At 43.9% G+C, this 14378-nt stretch overlaps 3 non-coding genes across 3 annotated transcripts; all 3 read left to right on the top strand.

The window, feature by feature from the left end:
* The first annotated feature begins 2039 nt into the window (after window positions 1-2039).
* Window positions 2040-2112, top strand: trnav-cac (transfer RNA valine (anticodon CAC)). Its single transcript has one exon. It is a non-coding gene; the product is annotated as a tRNA-Val (tRNA).
* A 3405-nt stretch (window positions 2113-5517) lies between these two features.
* On the top strand, window positions 5518-5590 carry trnav-uac (transfer RNA valine (anticodon UAC)). Its single transcript has one exon. It is a non-coding gene; the product is annotated as a tRNA-Val (tRNA).
* A 6886-nt stretch (window positions 5591-12476) lies between these two features.
* Window positions 12477-12549, top strand: trnaa-cgc (transfer RNA alanine (anticodon CGC)). Its single transcript has one exon. It is a non-coding gene; the product is annotated as a tRNA-Ala (tRNA).
* Window positions 12550-14378: the final 1829 nt, after the last annotated feature.

Below are 14378 nucleotides of genomic sequence, written 5' to 3'. Positions count from 1 at the left end.
AATATGTTAATGGTGTGTTGAAAGACAAAGCATTAGTACAGAGAGGACTGTTAATGGATTGAACAGCAGCAAGTACAAACAGGAAAAAAAACAGTGGGTAAGCAAACTGAACAAACGAAGATGAAATAAAATAAACATACAAAAACATGTAAAAAATGAAAAATTGAAAAATAACAAAAAATGAAAGTAAAATGGGGGCCCCGTCATGCTCTGGAATTATTGAACTCAATATTCAGTCCGGCACGCTCTCGTGTGCAGTGGTTCACACCGCAGCCTCACAGCTCCAGCGACCCGCTTTCAATTCTGGGCACTGCCTGCGTCTTGTTTGCAAGTTCTCCCTGTGTCTGCGTGGGATTCCTCTGGGTGCTCCGGTTTCCTCCCACATGCCAAAGACTGGCTGCTTGATAGGTTAATTGGCCATTATAAATTGCCCCTCGTATAGGGAGGTGGTAGGGAAATATAGGGAAGGTGGGGATGTGGTAGGAATATGGAATTCGTGTCGGATTAGTATAAATGGGTGGTTGATGGTCAGCACAGACTCGGTGGGCCGAAGGGCCTGTTTCACTGCTGTATCACCAAACTAAACTAATCGGTCAACGGGATGCTGTTTTTCGAGCTTGTGTTGATGTTCACTGGAACACTGAGGCAATCCCAGGATAGAAATGTGAGCATGAGAGCAGTGGGCAGTCTTGAAATGGCAAGCAACCGGAAGCTCAGGGTCCTGCTTGCGGACTGAGCCGACGTATTCCGCAAAGCGGTCACCCAGTCTGCGTTTGGTCTCCCCAATAAACATGAATATACATGAATTGGATTTAGGCGCCAGTATGTTGCAAAACAAGAAGAAAGAAAAGCACAAATGCCATTAACTCTGACTTTGCAAATGATTCACTGAAAAATTCTTTCATTTGCTGGAAAAGATGACTATTGTGCATCTGAAAATGGGCACCATGGAATTGTGTTGCATACTGACCTGTTTTCTTATATTTGCCTGTCACCTATGCAATTCAATTTGTGTTGGATATTGCTGAGAATCTCATTTCAAGATGAGGGCACAGATATTATTATAATCCTACTGAAAGCCTAAACCTGGAACAAATACTGTGTTACATGGATTGCAACGTTTCGAGGGCTGTGCAACTAAGGTGAGGAAGACGGGAATGATGTGTTTGATGATTGCGTGGAATGCATTGCAAACTTGGGTTACGTTGCTTCATTTCATTCCACACCTTGAAATTCAGAAACAAGTGAGGCACCCGGTGGAAACCAACAGCTGACTCTGTGGAAGAGGGGACATGGCTTCCTAATCTAACCATTTGAACTCTGCAAACATTCTGCTGGATCTGAACTGCCCTGTATACCAAGGCCAATTTGTATACTATATAAATTGGCATGCCCAGACTATGCAGAGGACTCCAGGTGGGGTCCAACCAGGACATTATATAGCTGCAGTGAAGCTCCGCCCCCATTATATAACTGCCTCTGTTACGCATTCTACTGCGAGGGTAATTACATTATTTGTAGCATCTCAGCAAAATAAGGACTCATTTGATCAAAATAAAGAGTTTAAAAACACAAATATGTGTCAGTGCAATCAGTAAATAATGAGAAATGAAATCCAGAAGTTGGCAAGAATCCCAAGTGGATGTCTTGGTGTGGTTGGGGAAGGGAATCTTTGTCAATGATGGCACACTGTGCATTAACACTGCAGCAGCTGCTGCACCTCTGACAAACTTAGTTTCTTAACGGAGAGTTTTAAAAAAAGGGAATTGGATAATTGCATGAAAGGAGAGGCAAAGAAAAGCAGAGCTAAGGAAGTGGGCCCAAATGGCAAGTCTTTCAAAAAACTGCCATGGTACGATGGCCTGAATGGACTGGCGATGTGTTGTGCACTGCTGATCGTCCATGGCTGGGTCAATACCTCTGCAGCCTTGCGAAATGTCACAGTGGAATTGCATTTCAATGAAACAAGCACCACAAATCGATTAAGACTGTATAGTTTAACAATACTTGCAGCTTCCTCAGCGCTGTAAGTGTGTTGAGTTTCTGTAGTGTAGTGGTGATCACGTTTGCCTCACACGCAAAAGCTCCCCAGTTCGAAACTTGGCAGAAACATTTTCAAAACGAACCCAAACTTCTTCGCAAGAAATATGCAATCATTGACATTCCCCATGAACACAACACAATTTCTCAAAGCCCTCTTTCTCTTGCACATTGTGTGCACAATGCCTTGCACTCGCTCCTCTTTCTAGTCCTGATGCTGCAGAAAGTTCCTCAAAACCGAGCAGTGACACTTTATTTGGCTCAGATTAGAATAGAAACCTGCAACACGAGCTTGCGAAGTAACAGCGAATCTTAGTCTCATTTCAGACGAGGCAAAAGCACATCAGCAATTCACTTTCACCAGCTCCACAGTCGTTGAGACAGGGGCACGCTGCAATATTTTGACCCGCACTGTCCAATTACTCGCTGTCAGCAGCAAGTGGCGTCTGCTGCCTCAATCAACAGGTTACTGGCCATCTCGGGGAGGTAAAATAGCACAACCCGGGCCAAATCTCCCCATCAACTATGCACCGGCTCAGCAAAACGGAGGCACATGATATCCGGGTCACTGAACCTCCGAGCAGCTCTTTCAGAACACCCAAGTGACTGAAACTTTCTTTGAGTTGCAATGATGAATCTCCGGTGGAAACAAGTTGGGGGAAATTGCTCCTCCTGAACATTTCTTCTTGGGTAAAAGGGGCAAAAATCCTTTTCAATTTAACCACTGCTGCAGCAGATTCTTGGTGTCTTAAGCACCTTGATAACCCAGCTCTTAACATGCAGCCGCAATTATGACAAGGGGTAAAGGTTCATGACACGCAGAGGGGGAAAATTTATTTAAGTTATGACAGTCGCTCACAGACGTATTAGCGTTTTGTTCCGTCAGTAACAGAGACATACCTGGATTTATTGATGCAGATTAACATAACTATTCAGCGTCACGCAGAGCCGCGAGGAGTACTTTGCCTCCCTTAAAGACGGACACAGCTGATTCTGTAACTGAAGCTAAGGAAACAGGCAGACCTGCCAAATTATCATTTTATTTTGTTCTTCATTCGGCAAGTAACAGGAACACTAACAAGGTGGCGTTGAAAATGAGATGCACTGCGGCTCCGCTCAATATCAAAGCGCTCCTTCATATTGAACCGAGGAAGAATATACATGAATAAAAGCAAAATACTGTGGATGCTGGAAATCTGAAATAAAAACAAGAAATTCTGGAAATACTCAGCAGGTCTGGCAGCATCTGTGGAGACAGAAGCAGAGTTAACATTTCGGCTCAGTGACCCTTCTTCAGAACTGGCAAATATTAGAAATGTCAAAGGTTAGAAGCAAGTAAAGCGGGGGTGGAGCAAGAGATAACAAAGAAGTTGTAGATTGGACAAGGCCACAGAATAGCTGACCAGAAGGTCATGGAGCACAGGCAAACAATATGTTAATGGTGTGTTGAAAGACAAAGCATTAGTACAGAGAGGACTGTTAATGGACTGAAAATTGAACAGCAGCAAGTACAAACAGGAAAAAAAAAACAGTGGGTAAGCAAACTGAACAAACGAAGATGAAATAAAATAAACATACAAAAACATGTAAAAAATGAAAAATTGAAAAATAACAAAAAATGAAAGTAAAATGGGGGCCCCGTCATGCTCTGGAATTATTGAACTCAATATTCAGTCCGGCACGCTCTCGTGTGCAGTGGTTCACACCGCAGCCTCACAGCTCCAGCGACCCGCTTTCAATTCTGGGCACTGCCTGCGTCTTGTTTGCAAGTTCTCCCTGTGTCTGCGTGGGATTCCTCTGGGTGCTCCGGTTTCCTCCCACATGCCAAAGACTGGCTGCTTGATAGGTTAATTGGCCATTATAAATTGCCCCTCGTATAGGGAGGTGGTAGGGAAATATAGGGAAGGTGGGGATGTGGTAGGAATATGGAATTCGTGTCGGATTAGTATAAATGGGTGGTTGATGGTCAGCACAGACTCGGTGGGCCGAAGGGCCTGTTTCACTGCTGTATCACCAAACTAAACTAATCGGTCAACGGGATGCTGTTTTTCGAGCTTGTGTTGATGTTCACTGGAACACTGAGGCAATCCCAGGATAGAAATGTGAGCATGAGAGCAGTGGGCAGTCTTGAAATGGCAAGCAACCGGAAGCTCAGGGTCCTGCTTGCGGACTGAGCCGACGTATTCCGCAAAGCGGTCACCCAGTCTGCGTTTGGTCTCCCCAATAAACATGAATATACATGAATTGGATTTAGGCGCCAGTATGTTGCAAAACAAGAAGAAAGAAAAGCACAAATGCCATTAACTCTGACTTTGCAAATGATTCACTGAAAAATTCTTTCATTTGCTGGAAAAGATGACTATTGTGCATCTGAAAATGGGCACCATGGAATTGTGTTGCATACTGACCTGTTTTCTTATATTTGCCTGTCATCTATGCAATTCAATTTGTGTTGGATATTGCTGAGAATCTCATTTCAAGATGAGGGCACAGATATTATTATAATCCTACTGAAAGCCTAAACCTGGAACAAATACTGTGTTACATGGATTGCAACGTTTCGAGGGCTGTGCAACTAAGGTGAGGAAGACGGGAATGATGTGTTTGATGATTGCGTGGAATGCATTGCAAACTTGGGTTACGTTGCTTCATTTCATTCCACACCTTGAAATTCAGAAACAAGTGAGGCACCCGGTGGAAACCAACAGCTGACTCTGTGGAAGAGGGGACATGGCTTCCTAATCTAACCATTTGAACTCTGCAAACATTCTGCTGGATCTGAACTGCCCTGTATACCAAGGCCAATTTGTATACTATATAAATTGGCATGCCCAGACTATGCAGAGGACTCCAGGTGGGGTCCAAGCAGGACATTATATAGCTGCAGTGAAGCTTCGCCCCCATTATATAACTGCCTCTGTTACGCATTCTACTGCGAGGGTAATTACATTATTTGTAGCATCTCAGCAAAATAAGGACTCATTTGATCAAAATAAAGAGTTTAAAAACACAAATATGTGTCAGTGCAATCAGTAAATAATGAGAAATGAAATCCAGAACTTGGCAAGAATCCCAAGTGGATGTCTTGGTGTGGTTGGGGAAGGGAATCTTTGTCAATGATGGCACACTGTGCATTAACACTGCAGCAGCTGCTGCACCTCTGACAAACTTAGTTTCTTAAGGGAGAGTTTTAAAAAAAGGGAATTGGATAATTGCATGAAAGGAGAGGCAAAGAAAAGCAGAGCGAAGGAAGTGGGCCCAAATGGCAAGTCTTTCAAAAAACTGCCATGGTACGATGGCCTGAATGGACTGGCGATGTGTTGTGCACTGCTGATCGGCCATGGCTGGGTCAATACCTCTGCAGCCTTGCGAAATGTCACAGTGGAATTGCATTTGAATGAAACAAGCACCACAAATCGATTAAGACTGTATAGTTTAACAATACTTGCAGCTTCCTCAGCGCTGTAAGTGTGTTAAGTTTCTGTAGTGTAGTGGTGATCACGTTTGCCTTACACGCAAAAGGTCCCCAGTTCGAAACTGGGCAGAAACATTTTCAAAACCAACCCAAACTTCTTCGCAAGAAATATGCAATCATTGACATTCCCCATGAACACAACACAATTTCTCAAAGCCCTCTTTCTCTTGCACATTGTGTGCACAATGCCTTGCACTCGCTCCTTTTTCTAGTCCTGATGCTGCAGAAAGTTCCTCAAAACCGAGCAGTGACACTTTATTTGGCTCAGATTAGAATAGAAACCTGCAACACGAGCTTGCTAAGTAGCAGCGAATCTTAGTCTCATTTCAGACGAGGCAAAAGCACATCAGCAATTCACTTTCACCAGCTCCACAGTCGTTGAGACAGGGGCACGCTGCAATATTTTGACCCGCACTGTCCAATTACTCGCTGTCAGCAGCAAGTGGCGTCTGCTGCCTCAATCAACAGGTTACTGGCCATCTCGGGGAGGTAAAATAGCACAACCCGGGCCAAATCTCCCCATCAACTATGCACCGGCTCAGCAAAACGGAGGCACATGATATCCGGGTCACTGAACCTCCGAGCAGCTCTTGCAGAAAACCCAAGTGACTGAAACTTTCTTTGAGTTGCAATGATGAATCTCCGGTGGAAACAAGTTGGGGGAAATTGCTCCTCCTGAACATTTCTTCTTGGCTAAAAGGGGCAAAAATCCTTTTCAATTTAACCACTGCTGCAGCAGGTTCTTGGTGTCTTAAGCACCTTGATAACCCAGCTCTTAACATGCAGCCGCAATTATGACAAGGGGTAAAGGTTCATGACACGCAGAGGGGAAAAAGTTATTTAAGTTATGACAGTCGCTCACAGATTTATTAGCGTTCTGTTCAGTCAGTAACAGAGACATACCTGGATTTATTGATGCAGATTAACATAACTATTCAGCGTCACGCAGAGCCGCTAGGAGTACTTTGCCTCCCTTAAAGACGGACACAGCTGATTCTGTAACTGAAGCTAAGGAAACAGGCAGACCTGCCAAATTATCATTTTATTTTGTTCTTCATTCGGCAAGTAACAGGAACACTAACAAGGTGGCGTTGAAAATGAGATGCACTGCGGCTCCGCTCAATATCAAAGCGCTCCTTCATATTGAACCGAGGAAGAATATACATGAATAAAAGCAAAATACTGTGGATGCTGGAAATCTGAAAAAAAACAAGAAATTCTGGTAACACTCAGCACGACTGGCAGCATCTGTGGAGACAGAAGCAGAGTTACCATTTCGGCTCAGTGACCCTTCTTCAGAACTGGCAAATATTAGAAATGTCAAAGGTTAGAAGCAAGTAAAGCGGGGGTGGAGCAAGAGATAACAAAGGAGAAGGTGTAGATTGGACAAGGCCACAGAATAGCTGACCAGAAGGTCATGGAGCAAAGGCAAACAATATGTTAATGGTGTGTTGAAAGACAAAGCATTAGTACAGAGAGGACTGTTAATGGACTGAAAATTGAAGAGCAGCAAGTACAAACAGGAAAAAAAACAGTGGGTAAGCAAACTGAACAAACTAAGATGAAATAAAATAAACATACAAAAAAATGTAAATAATGTAAAAATGAAAAATAACAAAAAATGAAAGTAAAATGGGGGCCCCGTCATGCTCTGGAATTATTGAACTCAATATTCAGTCCGGCACGCTCTCGTGTGCAGTGGTTCACACCGCAGCCTCACAGCTCCAGCGACCCGCTTTCAATTCTGGGCACTGCCTGCGTGGTGTTTGCAAGTTCTCCCTGTGTCTGCGTGGGATTCCTCTGGGTGCTCCGGTTTCCTCCCACATGCCAAAGACTGGCTGCTTGAAAGGTTAATTGGCCATTATAAATTGCCCCTCGTATAGGGAGGTGGTAAGGAAATATAGGGAAGGTGGGGATGTGGTAGGAATATGGAATTCGATTCGGATTAGTATAAATGGGTGGTCGATGGTCAGCACAGACTCGGTGGGCCGAAGGGCCTGTTTCACTGCTGTATCACCAAACTAAACTAATCGGTCAACGGGATGCTGTTTTTCGAGCTTGTGTTGATGTTCACTGGAACACTGAGGCAATCCCAGGATAGAGATGTGAGCATGAGAGCAGTGGGCAGTCTTGAAATGGCAAGCAACCGGAAGCTCAGGGTCCTGCTTGCGGACTGAGCCGACGTATTCCGCAAAGCGGTCACCCAGTCTGCATTTGGTCTCCCCAATAAACATGAATATACATGAATTGGATTTAGGCGCCAGTATGTTGCAAAACAAGAAGAAAGAAAAGCACAAATGCCATTAACTCTGACTTTGCAAATGATTCACTGAAAAATTCTTTCATTTGCTGGAAAAGATGACTATTGTGCATCTGAAAATGGGCACCATGGAATTGTGTTGCATACTGACCTGTTTTCCTATATTTGCCTGTCATCTATGCAATTCAATTTGTGTTGGATATTGCTGAGAATCTCATTTCAAGATGAGGGCACAGATATTATTATAATCCTACTGAAAGCCTAAACCTGGAACAAATACTGTGTTACATGGATTGCAACGTTTCGAGGGCTGTGCAGCTAAGGTGAGGAAGACAGGAATGATGTGTTTGATGATTGCGTGGAATGCATTGCAAACTTGGGTTACGTTGCTTGATTTCATTCTACACCTTGAAATTCAGAAGCAAGTGAGGCACCAGGTGGAAACCAACAGCTGTCTCTGTGGAAGAGGGGACATTGCTTCCTAATCTAACCATTTGAACTCTGCAAACATTCTGCTGGATCTGAACTGCCCTGTATACCAAGGCCAATTTGTATACTATATAAATTGGCATGCCCAGACTATGCAGAGGACTCCAGGTGGGGTCCAACAAGGACATTATATAGCTGCAGTGAAGCTTCGCCCCCATTATATAACTGCCTCTGTTACGCATTCTACTGCGAGGGTAATCACATTGTTTGTAGCATCTCAGCAAAATAAGGACTCATTTGATCAAAATAAAGAGTTTAAAAACACAAATATGTGTCAGTGCAATCAGTAAATAATGAGAAATGAAATCCAGAAGTTGGCAAGAATCCCAAGTGGATGTCTTGGTGTGGTTGGGGAAGGGAATCTTTGTCAATGATGGCACACTGTGCATTCACACTGCAGCAGCTGCTGCACCTCTGACAAACTTAGTTTCTTATGGGAGAGTTTTAAAAAAAGGGAATTGGATAATTGCATGAAAGGAGAGGCAAAGAAAAGCAGAGCTAAGGAAGTGGGCCCAAATGGCAAGTCTTTCAAAAAACTGCCATGGTACGATGGCCTGAATGGACTGGCGATGTGTTGTGCACTGCTGATCGTCCATGGCTGGGTCAATACCACTGCAGCCTTGCGAAATGTCACAGTGGAATTGCATTTCAATGAAACAAGCACCACAAATCGATTAAGACTGTATCGTTTAACAATACTTGCAGCTTCCTAAGCGCTACAAATGTGTTGAGTTTCGGTAGAGTAGTGGTGATCACGTTTACCTAACACGCAAAAAGGCTGCAGTTCGAAACTGGGCAGAAACATTTTCAAAACGAACCCAAACTTCTTCGCAAGAAATATGCAATCATTGACATTCCCCATGAACACAACACAATTTCTCAAAGCCCTCTTTCTCTTGCACATTGTGTGCACAATGCCTTGTACTCGCTCCTTTTTCTAGTCCTGATGCTGCAGAAAGTTCCTCAAAACCGAGCAGTGACACTTTATTTGGCTCAGTTTAGAATAGAAACCTGCAACACGAGCTTGCTAAGTAACAACGAATCTTAGTCTCATTTCAGACGAGGCAAAAGCACATCAGCAATTCACTTTCACCAGCTCCACAGTCGTTGAGACAGGGGCACGCTGCAATATTTTGACCCGCACTGTCCAATTACTCGCTGTCAGCAGCAAGAGGCGTCTGCTGCCTCAATCAACAGGTTACTGGCCATCTCGGGGAGGTAAAATAGCACAACCCGGGCCAAATCTCCCCATCAACCAAGCACCGGCTCAGCAAAACGTCGGCACATGATATCCGGGTCACTGAACCTCCGAGCAGCTCTGAAAGAACACCCAAGTGACTGAAACTTTCTTTGAGTTGCAATGATGAATCTCCGGTGGAAACAAGTTGGGGGAAATTGCTCCTCCTGAACATTTCTTCTTGGGTAAAAGGGGCAAAAATCCTTTTCAATTTAACCACTGCTGCAGCAGATTCTTGGTGTCTTAAGCACCTTGATAACCCAGCTCTGAACATGCAGCCGCAATTATGACAAGGGGGAAAGGTTCATGACACGCAGAGGGGAAAAAGTTATTTAAGTTGTGACAGTCGCTCACAGATTTATTAGCGTTTTGTTCAGTCAGTAACAGAGACATACCTGGATTTATTGATGCAGATTAACATAACTATTCAGTGTCACGCAGAGCCGCAAGGAGTACTTTGCCTCCCTTAAAGACGGACACAGCTGATTCTGTAACTGAAGCTAAGGAAACAGGCAGACCTGCCAAATTATCATTTTATTTTGTTCTTCATTCGGCAAGTAACAGGAACACTAACAAGGTGGTGTTGAAAATGAGATGCACTGCGGCTCCGCTCAATATCAAAGCGCTCCTTCATATTGAACTGAGGAAGAATATACATGAATAAAAGCAAAATACTGTGGATGCTGGAAATCTGAAATAAAAGCAAGAAATTCTGGAAATACTCAGCACGACTGGCAGCATCTGTGGAGACAGAAGCAGAGTTAACATTTCGGCTCAGTGACCCTTCTTCAGAACTGGCAAATATTAGAAATGTCAAAGGTTAGAAGCAAGTAAAGCGGGGGTGGAGCAAGAGATAACAAAGGAGAAGGTGTAGATTGGATAAGGCCACAGAATAGCTGACCAGAAGGTCATGGAGCAAAGGCAAACAATATGTTAATGGTGTGTTGAAAGACAAAGCATTAGTACAGAGAGGACTGTTAATGGACTGAAAATTGAACAGCAGCAAGTACAAACAGGAAAAAAAACAGTGGGTAAGCAAACTGAACAAACTAAGATGAAATAAAATAAACATACTAAAAAATGTAAAAAATGTAAAAATGAAAAATAACAAAAAATGAAAGTAAAATGGGGGCCCCGTCATGCTCTGGAATTATTGAACTCAATATTCAGTCCGGCACGCTCTCGTGTGCAGTGGTTCACACCGCAGCCTCACAGCTCCAGCGACCCGCTTTCAATTCTGGGCACTGCCTGCGTGGTGTTTGCAAGTTCTCCCTGTGTCTGCGTGGGATTCCTCTGGGTGCTCCGGTTTCCTCCCACATGCCAAAGACTGGCTGCTTGATAGGTTAATTGGCCATTATAAATTGCCCCTCGTATAGGGAGGTGGTAGGGAAATATAGGGAAGGTGGGGATGTGGTAGGAATATGGAATTCGTGTCGGATTAGTATAAATGGGTGGTCGATCGTCAGCACAGACTCGGTGGGCCGAAGGGCCTGTTTCACTGCTGCATCACCAAACTAAACTAATCGGTCAACGGGATGCTGTTTTTCGAGCTTGTGTTGATGTTCACTGGAACACTGAGGCAATCCCAGGATAGAGATGTGAGCATGAGAGCAGTGGGCAGTCTTGAAATGGCAAGCAACCGGAAGCTCAGGGTCCTGCTTGCGGACTGAGCCGATGTCTTCCGCAAAGCGGTCACCCAGTCTGCGTTTGGTCTCCCCAATAAACATGAATATACATGAATTGGATTTAGGCGCCAGTATGTTGCAAAACAAGAAGAAAGAAAAGCACAAATGCCATTAACTCTGACTTTGCAAATGATTCACTGAAAAATTCTTTCCTTTGCTGGAAAAGATGACTATTGTGCATCTGAAAATGGGCACCATGGAATTGTGTTGCATACTGACCTGTTTTCCTATATTTGCCTGTCATCTATGCAATTCAATTTGTGTTGGATATTGCTGAGAATCTCATTTCAAGATGAGGGCACAGATATTATTATAATCCTACTGAAAGCCTAAACCTGGAACAAATCCTGTGTTACATGGATTGCAACTTATCGAGGGCTGTGCAGCTAAGGTGAGGAAGACAGGAATGATGTGTTTGATGATTGCGTGGAATGCATTGCAAACTTGGGTTACGTTGCTTGATTTCATTCTACACCTTGAAATTCAGAAACAAGTGAGGCACCAGGTGGAAATCAACAGCTGTCTCTGTGGAAGAGGGGACATAGCTTCCTAATATAACCATTTGAACTCTGAAAACATTCTGCTGGATCTGAACTGCCCTGTATACCAAGGCCAATTTGTATAGTATATAAATTGGCATGCTCAGACTATGCAGAGGACTCCAGGTGGGGTCCAACCAGCACATGATATAGCTGCAGTGAAGCTTCGCCCCCATTATATAACTGCCTCTGTTATGCATTCTACTGCGAGGGTAATCACATTGTATGTAGCAACTCAGCAAAATAAGGACTCATTTGATCAAAATAAAGAGTTTAAAAACACAAATATGTGTCAGTGCAATCAGTAAATAATGAAAAATGAAATCCAGAAGTTGGCAAGAATCCCAAGTGGATGTCTTGGTGTGGTTGGGGAAGGGAATCTTTGTCAATGATGGCACACTGTGCATTAACACTGCAGCAGCTGCTGCACCTCTTACAAACTTAGTTTCTTAAGGTAGAGTTTAAAAAAAAAGGGAATTGGATAATTGCATGAAAGGAGAGGCAAAGAAAAGCAGAGCTAAGGAAGTGGGCCCAAATGGCAAGTCTTTCAAAAAACTGGCAATGGTACGATGGCCTGAATGGACTGGCGATGTGTTGTGCACTGCTGATCGTCCATGGCTGGGTCAATACCTCTGCAGCCTTGCGAAATGTCACAGTGGAATTGCATTTCAATGAAACAAGCAGCACAAATCGATTAAGACTGTACAGTTTAACAATACTTGCAGCTTCCTCAGCGCTGCAATTGTGTTGAGTTTCTGTAGTGTAGTGGTGATCACGTTTGCCTCGCACGCAAAAGGTCCCCAGTTCGAAACTGGGCAGAAACATTTTCAAACCCAACCCGAACATCTTCGCAAGAAATATGCAATCATTGACATTCCCCATGAACACAACACAATTTCTCAAAGCTCTCTTTCTCTTGCACATTGTGTGCAAAATGCCTTGCACTCGCTCCTCTTTCTAGTCCTGATGCTGCAGAAAGTTCCTCAAAACCGAGCAGTGACACTTTATTTGGCTCAGATTAGAATAGAAACCTGCAACACGAGCTTGCTAAATCACAGCGAATCTTAGTCTCATTTCAGACGAGGCAAAAGCACATCAGCAATTCACTTTCACCAGCTCCACAGTCATTGAGACAGGGGCACGCTGCAATATTTTGACCCGCACTGTCCAATTACTCGCTGTCAGCAGCAAGTGGCGTCTGCTGCCTCAATCAACAGGTTACTGGCCATCTCGGGCCAAATCTCCCCATAAACCAAGCAGCGGCTCAGCAAAACGGAGGCACATGATATCCGGGTCACTGAACCTCCGAGCAGCTCTTCAAGAACACCCAAGTGACTGAAACTTTCTTTGAGTTGCAATGATGAAACTCCGGTGGAAACAAGTTGGGGGAAATTGCTCCTCCTGAACATTTCTTCTTGGGTAAAAGGGGCAAAAATCCTTTTCAATTTAACCACTGCTGCAGCAGATTCTTGGTGTCTTAAGCACCTTGATAACCCAGCTCTTAACATGCAGCCGCAATGATGACAAGGGGTAAAGGTTCATGACACGCAGAGGGGTAAAAGTTATTTAAGTTATGACAGTCGCTCACAGACTTATTAGCGTTTTGTTCAGTCAGTAACAGAGACATACCTGGATTTATTGATGCAGATTAACATAACTATTCAGCGTCACGCAGAGCCGCGAGGAGGACTTGGCCTCCCTTAAAGACGGACACAGCTGATTCTGTAACTGAAGCTAAGGAAACAGGCAGACCTGCCAAATTATCATTTTATTTTGTTCTTCATACGGCAAGTAACAGGAACACTAACAAGGTGGCGTTGAAAATGAGATGCACTGCGGCTCCGCTCAATATCAAAGCGCTCCTTCATATTGAACCGAGGAAGAATATACATGAATAAAAGCAAAATACTGTGGATGCTGGAAATCTGAAATAAAAACAAGAAATTCTGGAAATACTCAGCAGGTCTGGCAGCATCTGTGGAGACAGAAGCAGAGTTAACATTTCGGCTCAGTGACCCTTCTTCAGAACTGGCAAATATTAGAAATGTCAAAGGTTAGAAGCAAGTAAAGCGGGGGTGGAGCAAGAGATAACAAAGGAGAAGGTGTAGATTGGACAAGGCCACAGAATAGCTGACCAGAAGGTCATGGAGCAAAGGCAAACAATATGTTAATGGTGTGTTGAAAGACAAAGCATTAGTACAGAGAGGACTGTTAATGGACTGAAAATTGAACAGCAGCAATTACAAACAGGAAAAAAAACAGTGGGTAAGCAAACTGAACAAACTAAGATGAAATAAAATAAACATACAAAAAAATGTAAAAAATGTAAAAATGAAAAATAACAAAAAATGAAAGTAAAATGGGGGCCCCGTCATGCTCTGGAATTATTGAACTCAATATTCAGTCCGGCACGCTCTCGTGTGCAGTGGTTCACACCGCAGCCTCACAGCTCCAGCGACCCGCTTTCAATTCTGGGCACTGCCTGCGTGGTGTTTGCAAGTTCTCCCTGTGTCTGCGTGGGATTCCTCTGGGTGCTCCGGTTTCCTCCCACATGCCAAAGACTGGCTGCTTGATAGGTTAATTGGCCATTATAAATTGCCCCTCGTATAGGGAGGTGGTAGGGAAATATAGGGAAGGTGGGGATGTGGTAGGA

Source organism: Heterodontus francisci, chromosome 22 (assembly GCF_036365525.1).
Source record: "Heterodontus francisci isolate sHetFra1 chromosome 22, sHetFra1.hap1, whole genome shotgun sequence".
Lineage (NCBI taxonomy): Eukaryota > Metazoa > Chordata > Chondrichthyes > Heterodontiformes > Heterodontidae > Heterodontus > Heterodontus francisci.
This window is presented reverse-complemented; position numbering and strand designations above follow the sequence as displayed.